This window comes from Colobus angolensis, unplaced genomic scaffold, assembly GCF_000951035.1.
Source record: "Colobus angolensis palliatus isolate OR3802 unplaced genomic scaffold, Cang.pa_1.0 Scaffold328, whole genome shotgun sequence".
In the NCBI taxonomy this organism is placed as follows: Eukaryota; Metazoa; Chordata; class Mammalia; order Primates; family Cercopithecidae; genus Colobus; species Colobus angolensis.
Genome location: NW_012116577.1, coordinates 1,958,834 through 1,967,761, shown reverse-complemented (window position 1 = coordinate 1,967,761; position 8,928 = coordinate 1,958,834). Strand labels below are relative to the sequence as shown.

The 8,928-nt window shown below is 44.3% G+C and overlaps 1 protein-coding gene across 2 annotated transcripts in view; it reads right to left on the bottom strand.

Moving 5' to 3' along the window:
* AFF1 (AF4/FMR2 family, member 1) overlaps nucleotides 1–8,928 on the bottom strand; it is a 212,722-nt gene extending 203,794 nt beyond the window's left edge. The window contains exon 1 of one of the 2 annotated variants that reach the window (XM_011951799.1): nucleotides 8,780–8,928. The gene's annotated coding sequence lies outside the window, so the exon portion shown is untranslated. The remainder of the gene's footprint in view (nucleotides 1–8,779) is intronic. The other variant, XM_011951801.1, reaches the window with a different exon arrangement.

Below are 8,928 nucleotides of genomic sequence, written 5' to 3'. Positions count from 1 at the left end.
TGAGGCAGAGTTTCACTCTTGTTGCCTAGGCTGGAGTGCAATGGCACGATCTTGGTTCACTACAACCTCCGCTTCGGGGTTCAAGCGATTCTCCTGCCTTAGCCTCTCGACTACCTGGGATTACAGGCATGCACCATCATGCCCAGCTGATTTTTTGTATTTTTAGTAGAGACAGGGTTTCTCCATGTTGGTCAGGCTGGTCTCAAACTCCCGACCTCAGGTGATCTGTCCTCCCAGAGTGCTGGGATTACAGGCATGAGCCACCATACCTGGCTAATTTTTGTATTTTTGTAGAGACAGGAGTTTGCCATGTTGTCCAGGCTGGTCCCGAAAATGCTGGTATTACAGGTGTGAGCAACTGTGCCCAGCCTGGGAAACTTTCAACTGGACAAACAGAGCAAGTAGTTCCCCAGTCCCAGGGCCACAATTTAACTTCCAAAGGAGAATATGAGAAAAATTTCTCTGTCCAGAGACCAGAGGCCTGTAAGCTGTTTAGTCCCTCGTCATCTATACTTCTCTTTTACCCAGGAATAACAGTCTCTTGGTAATAGGCAATGTGTCAGGGATAAGTCATGGGTCATACATGCTGTTTTAGTCTGATTCTCTAGAACTCTACTCCAAGTAGAGAGATCTACCCCCTGGGAGAGATCATAATCTCCCAGAACCCCAAACTGATCTGATCATCTACAGTTCCTCTAGGTTCTCAATACATACGGACCTCACAAGCTCAGAAATCCATAAAGGAACACAATTTCCCCAACTATCTCTTCTTCACTTTGAAGTTTTGTTCGGTAGGGTTCTGGAGCTACCCTACACTCAAGTACACATCCCACATGTTGTGGCTCCCTCTGATCATTAGGCACTCAGCTCAATGACACATTCTCAGAGAGGCCTTCACTGACTCTCAAAGCTAATGTAACAATGCTGTCCCTCAAGGACTCTCTCTAGCCATAATGGAGTAGAGTACTCTCTACTCCATTATGCTTACTATATGGGTTAGGAATGTGTTTAGCTGCAAGTAACAACTGCTTAAATTAATAGAAGTTTATGTTTCTCCTATAGAAAGTCTAGAAGAGGGTGGTTACTGGGCATCCTGTTAGCTATGCAATGAGGGCATCAGGAACTCTGACTTTTTCTGCTCTGCCTATTTAGCATGTTGTCTTTATGCTTGTCATGGTACAGCTTATAAATGATATCTCATTCACATTCAAGGCATGAAGAGAAGGAGAAGACGAAGGTGCGGCTCTGCCTGACATATTTGTCTATTTTTGTCAGAAAAGGAAAATCCTTCCCAAAAATGTTGACTAACAAAAAAACCAGAACTAGGTCACCTGGACTCTTCTAGCTTTAAAGGAAGCAGGTAAATCAAGATACAAACTGTCATCACTGGCTGAGAACAAACATGATCTATTACTTAAGACTGGACAAATGTAGTCCCTTAGCAATTAAAGTTCTCTTAGTGACAACAAGAACAGGAATGGCTACTGAGGAGAAAAATAGCAGTGCTGGCCACACTTCTATGTTTTCATAGTACTTACCACTATATGGAGTTAACTTATGCTACATAAATAATGTTTATTGCTTATCTGTGACTCATTGCTTATCTGGACAGATGAGTCACCTGATTCTGTGTAACCATAAAGAAGCTGGGAAACACAGAAAAGCACATGGATATTGGTAGAAAATGTCTCTGTCTCATTCCTGTGGGCTGGCAAAATATCGTATAAGGCATTGTCCTCATTTCAGAATTTGGACCCTTACAAAAGTTTCTTGGAACAAACTCAAAGTTTGCAATTTATTCAAAGTAAACAAATTACTTCATCTTATGAGACAATATTTACCATAAAAAAAAAAAAAAGACTGGAACACAATCTCTTCCTTCAGGAATAATAATAGCAAACATTTATGTAGCACTTACTATGCTCTGCTCCAAGAACTTGCCAGATCTTAGTTCCTTTAATCTGTTCAAGTAGTCAATAAAGGAGATACTGCTATACTGCTCGCTCCATTTTATAAGGAAGAAAAAAACGGAGGATTGGAAAGGTGTTGGGAGACAATTTCTCCATGGGTCTGTGGTATTTGTGCATATTTTTACAAGCAGAGGCATCAATTGTCTTTGTTTTGTTTCAGATTATCTTTTTTGAGACAGGGTCTTGCTCTGTTGCCCAGGCTAGAGTACACTGGAAGGATCTCAGCTCACTACAGCCTAGGTCAAGGCTCAAGCAATCCTCCTGCCTCAGTCTCCTGAGTAGCTGGGACTACAGGCATGCAACACCATGCCTAGCTATTTTTTATTTTATTTATTTATTTATTTATTTATGAGACAGAGTCTTGCTCTGTTGTCCACGCTGGAGTGCAATGGCATGATCTTGGCTCACTGCAACCTCCACCCCCAAGCAATTCTCCTGCCTCAGCCTCCTGAGTAGCAGGGATTACAGGCATGTGCTACCACGCTGGGCTAATTTTTGTATTTTTAGTAGAGACAGGGTTTCGCCATGTTGGCCAGGCTGGTCTCAATCCTGACTTCAATGATCCACCCACCTTGGCCTCCCAAAGTGCTGGGATTATAGGCGTGAGCCACCGTGGCCAGTCCATCTGGCTATTTTTTTTTTTTTTTTAATTTTTGTGGAGATGAGATCTCACTGTGTTGCTCAGGCTAGTCTCAAACTCATGAGCTCATGCAATCCTCCCACATCATCCTACCAAAGTGCTGCGATTACAGGCATGAGCCACTGCACCTGGCTGTTCCAAATTATCTTTAAAGATGTTTGTATGGTGAATAGCCTTGGAAAGTAGGGATAGTGTCCTAGCACTAAGGGCAGCATGTTTACTATGCAGTATAATCAAGATAAAACTCTCCCTTCACAGGTTTTGTTTGTTTTGAAACGGAGTCACGTTCTGTCACCCAGGTTGGAGTGCAGTGGCACAATCTCGATCTCTGCTCACTGCAACCTCTGCTGCCCGGTTCAAGCAATTCTCCTCCCTCAGCCTCCCTAGTAGCTGGGATTACAGGTGTCCACCACGATACCTGGCTAATTTTTGTATTTTTAGTAGAGACAGGGTTTCACCATGTTGGCTAAGCTGGTCTCAAACTCTTGACCTCAAGTGATCCACCCACCTTAGCCTTCCAAAGTGCTGGGATTAGAGGCATGAGCCACCATGCCCACCCAGCCTCTCCCTTCTCGGGTTCTAATGATTAGGAAAAAACAACAACAACAACAAGATAAAATCTCCCTGTGAAGAGCAAATATGCTTACTGACAATTCTAAAAGACTAGGGAGGCCAGGCACAGCGCCTCACATCTGTAATCCCAGCACTTTGGGAGGCTGAGGCGGGTGGGTCATCTGAGGTAAGGAGTTCAAGACTAGTATGGCCAACGTGGTGAAACCCCCTCTCTACTAACAATACAAAAATTAGGTGGGCGTGGTGACACATGCCTGTGATCCCAGCTATTCGAGTGGCTGAGGCAGGAGAACTGCTTAAACCTGGGAGGCTAAGGTTGCACTGAGACGAGACTGCACCACTGCACTCCAGGCTGGGCAACAGAGTGAGACACTGTCTCACACACACAAAAACAAGATTAGGATTACCTAAACTCAGGATTCCCTTCCTGTTAATGCAATCCACTGTTTTTGCATGTGTCACTTGGCTCTCTTCCTCTCTTCCCATAACCCTTTGGAAAATGGGGGCTTAGGAAACCAGAGTAAGAAAATGTTGATATTCTGGCTGCAGCTATCTTGATGAGTGATAAAGTCATTCATTCCTCTCTAACCCAGGGGTCCATGAAACTGTGGCAGGTTAGTTAGCTTGAGAGAAGAGTAAAATCTCAGACTTCACAGGTGTTGTTGCTGTTGTTTAAAGAAGGGGTCTCACTTTGTTGTCCAGGCTAGTCTCAAATTTCCTGGGCTCAAATGACCCTTTTGCGTCTGCCTCCCAAAGTGCTAGAATTACAGGCATAAGCAGCATTGCTCGGTCAGCCTTCATAGTTCTTGAAAAAAGTAATTTGCCTAAGGTCTGACAGCTTAGTAGATAGCATATCCAAGATTCAAACCCAAGCTGTCTGACTCAGAAACCTTTTTAAACTCTCCGCTATACCGCAGTGGTTCTCAAAGTGTTGTTCCAGAAATAACAGCATCAATATCAGCCGCGAACACGTTACACATGCAAATTCTTGGGCATTACCCTAGACCTGCTGGATCAGAAACTCGGGGGATGGGTAAGAGGAGCACATCTGTGTTTTCATAAGCCTTTCAGGAGTACATTATAGGTCTGAGAACTACTGCCAGACTGCACATATTCACTGTATCTATAAGAGAGGAGGAAATGGTATGAGTATGTCCTGATTTACATAGGGATATGCTCTGAAAAATTTATAAACTGAGCTTTCACAGGTTGAATAACAGTTTTCAAGCACTAAGGCAGCTAGTCTGTAAGGCCCTGTATTTAATTTTTAGAAAGGTAAGGATTCTTATCTAGTGCAAATAAGCACCACGTGTCTGTTAAATAGGTTTGCATAATTTTTTCCTTTGGAGGCACAAATGTTCAAAATCCTAAATGAAAATACTTGTTTTTATTCCCATAATGACCAGAAAGAATTACTTACCCAAGGAGAAACACTATTTATATTTTAGAGTCAAGCTGTAATTCTTGAAAAACAGGAAACCACACATCAACATAGCCAACACAGTGTACCATAGTAGAAAGGGCACCAGGCTTTGAGTCACAGAGTCAAGTCACTTAACTTCTTCAACTCAATTTCCTGATTTTAAAGTGGAAAACGAATTCCAATTTCAGAGTCACAATTAGGCTTAAATGATTATGCCATGTGAAAGCTGTTGGTAAACAGAGAAGTGCCAATATAAGTTCCATCTGCATAGGCCCATTTTCTTTCTTCATCGTGTTACCATCACAATTTCTCCAACGCTTAGGATACTGTCTGGCTCACAGAAGCTACTCAATACTTAACACGGTATTAGGAATGAATATGAGATATTATATTAATGACGTAATTGATTCCTTCAGGCACTATTTGTCACAATAATCTCAGTCTTTTAATAGGAAAAAGTCACTCTAGCAAGAAATCCTTAGTCATGTTTAAAATGGGCCAGATAATTTAAGAAAATCAGCTGATTTTCTTCCCTTTGGGAATACTACTGAAGTTCTGTCCTAAGGCATACAACAGAAACTCCTATTAGCAACCCTGATGACCTTGGGGGTCTCATGGTGTCAAGTCTATAACAATCTGTTGCCCAGATATAAACAATCAGGAATAACGGATGTGTACCTACAAACAGCCACATATTTCACATTTATTTTCATGCTGTGGCAGAATTTTAATAAATGGATTACAGAGTTTATGTAATCGATTTTAAAATCTAAGATCCAAATCAACAATATTAAATAAGCTTCTACTGTGTATTAAAAAAAAGAGACTACTAGAAAGCAACTGCCAAGTAAACATCACTTGGGAAGAGAAACTATTGTTGAATTGATTATTTAATGAGGAAAACATCACTTACGAAACTCTATATACTTATGGTAAATACATTTCCTTTTTTCCTTTTCCTTTATTTTACTTTATTTTTTTTTTTGAGATGGAGTCTTGCTCTGTGGCCCAGACTGGAGTGCAGTGGCATGATCTCGGCTCACTGCAACCTCCGCCTCCTGGGTTCAAGCGACTTTCCTGCCTTAGCCTCCCAAGTAGGTGGAATTACAGGAGCACACCATCATGCCCGGCTAATTTTTGTCTTTTCAGTAGAGACAGGGTTTTGCCATGTTGGTCAGGCTGGTCTCAAACCCCTGACCTCAAGTGATCCACTCGCCTTGGCCTCCCAAAATGCTGGGATTACAGGCATGAGCCACTGCGCCCGGCCCCAATGAGGTTCCTTAATTTGCACGCTCTCCAACATACTTTCTCAATCTCCCCCAAAATTAGTTAAAGGAACTTTGGGCCCACAAATTACAGAGTTGAACATAGAACTCCATCAGCTTTTCAAAAAAATATTGAAAACAAGCTTACCCTTTCTAAGCTCAATTTTTTCACCCCTCTTTTCAACTTTCAAGGCAATGTGAAACTTCAACTAAACAATCACCTGGCTAAAGTGACTTGTAGGCCAGGCATGGTGACTTCCACCTGTAATCTCAGCACTTGGGGAGGCAAAAGTGGGAGGACTGCTTGAGCCAGGAGTTCAAGACCCACCTGGGTAACGCAGGCAGACCCTCCTCCCCACCCCAATCCATCTCTACCAAAAGATTTTTTAAATTAGCCGGGCATGGTGACACACGCTTGTAATCCCAGCTATTTGGGAGGCTGAGGAGGGAGGATCCCATGAGCCCAGGAGTTGAAGGTTGCAGTGAGCTATGATTGTGCCACTGCACTCCAGCCTAGGTGACAGAGTAAGAACCTGTCTCAAAAATAAATAAAGTGACTTGTAGAGGTGTCTGATAAAGACGTAACTCATATATATGTATTTTAATTGAATAGTCTCTTCCAAATTTAATCCAAAATCTAATTAAGCAAGTATCTCAGTCAATTAAAAAAGTAACTTTCACCTCAACCAGCTCTCAGAAATTCAGTTAAACCAGAGAGGAAACAGAAGAGACAGCTAGTTTTGACATGGTCTCATTACCCTATAGTAGATTAGTGATTCTGGTGGCAAAAAATGCATGCCTGTTATGTATGTAGGAGAAAGCAATGTTTAAAATGGCCTGGACTTCTGTCATAAAGTTTCAATCTCTAAATGATCTTTGTATGCTAATTTAACACACTGTTATTCTTCAAATTATATTTTTGCAAAGTTGAAGAGTTAAGCAAAAGCCAAAGACACAAATTCAATTGTTACAGTGAATGAATAAGGCAGATTAATATTTAACAGTTCATTTTCTTGCAGGTGAAAAGCAAAGAATTCACAGCAGCATACCTGCAAGTCCCACATCTTCAGCCTCATCATCCTTGTAAGTTATATTTGAAAAAAGAAAACTCTCCAATATCTAAACTCATTTTCCCCAAAAGTCCCACTCTTCGATCTCTATTTGTCTCAAAGTGACCAAATCTATCCCAAATTATTTCCTTGGTTCTCTCCGTAAAAATAGCTTAATTCAAATGAGTTTCTCTAGTTTTACGTACTACTTATGTATTCTCTTGCTTTCTCTCCTCGTCTCCCCTTGGATCGTTTTCCTTTAGTTCTCACCACTGGTTTTCTGCATATTTATCTTCAAATATTCAAGTACAATACTTTCCAACATCCACAAGAGACAACACCTTGAAATTAAAGCAGACAAATCATCCAGAGTTTTCCATTCTCCTGTGAATCTACTTCCAGAATATCCACTCAAGGAATCCTTCCCACTAAAGATGAAAGGCGAGCTAAGGAAATACATTAGACAGAGGAAGTAAACATTGAAACAGGGCCATGCCTAGGTATTCTTCAGTCCCAGAGAAATAAACCTAGACTCTTGGGTCCAAAGGTCTTTTTCGTGACTTTTACCCCCACCCAGAGGCCGACACTACTCAGGTCTGAGAGAAGTATCCCACGGCCACCTACCTTCTACACACACCGCAGGACCTTGCTCTGAAATAATCTTGCACAAGCCAAATTCTCCACGCCTCTCCGACTCCTACCTAATGTTTCTGTGCCTCAGTTTCTGAGCTCTTCTCACTTTGCAACTGTCCTAGGGAACACTGGGTCTTCGCCTTAATTTACAGGTTTGCACTGAAGGTTTTTAATCAGTCTGGTTTCCCCGTAAGTCACACCCCACAACGTGCACGAAGCGGGGGTTAAAATTATCTCCGCTCCGCCCTTAAATAAAACAAATCACTTGGCTGCAAGGCCTTCCCCCCCCAACAGAGACTGGTTCACAGGAGATTCGGACACATCTCCACCTCCAAAGCCAAGTGCCTTCCCGGGATGATTTGCATAACAATATGCGGGTGCTGGTGGTGGAGAAGCTCCGGGAAGAGAAAACTATCAGGACGGTATCGAACCGCCTGCAGGCCCGTAGCAGCTCCATTAATGTAACCACCATCACACTAAGGTAACGTGTGATTCACACTCTCCACCTTCTCTCCCCTCTCAATCCCCGGCTCCGGCGCTCGCACCGTCGGAGAGTGGGGGTGCGACGGTCACAGACGATGGGACACCCGAGGGAAAAAAGCATTATCAGGAGAAATTAACCAGTCCTACACTCTGAAGACGCCTCTCCCTCTGTCCCAGAAGTAAGTCTCAGAATGTGGCTCCAACTCCTCCCCGGAGACTACGGACCACCGACACACGCCTCCCTCCTGCTCTCAGTGAGACGCGAAAGGAAGCCCTCATCTCTCTCCGGAACAGGCACAGGGGAGGGTCCCGGGGTGCAGGAGAGAAGAATCCCGCTTTTCCCCGCCCCTCCCCCCAAGAAACTTCTGGGACTCATTACGCAACTCAGGGAGCAGGTCCCAACAACAGGACAGCTCTCCACAAAACGCGGGGTGCACAGGCAAACGTCTGATTTGGGGGCTGGGGGTGAGGAAGGCGCATGAGTATCTTCCCGTGTCCCCGTCCCGTTTTTCTACGCGCTACCTGCCGCGGGATCGCAAGTAGGGCAGTGAGAGCTCTGCGCCCTCGGCCGTTCTCCCCGAAGGCTCCCACCGGAAAAGTGGGAACGCCAGCGACTTGAGTCAGCTTGCTGGGAAGCCGGCAGAGAGGCGGGGAGAGCCTAGGCTTCCGAGAAGTCCGCGGCGGCGGCGTCGGGGGCCACGCAGACCGATCCCCAGCCCTGGGGGGCGCAGCGCTGCGCTCACCTTCCAGACCGTTCCGTTCTCTAGTCCCGGGTCGGGCGCCCTTGTTACCTCCGCCCTCCCCTGACCTGTTGCGGTGGGAAGGGGCGCGAGTGCAGACAACGCAAAGGAGCGCGTCCTGCCGGGGCTCGGCTGCGGAACCGCGGAGGAAA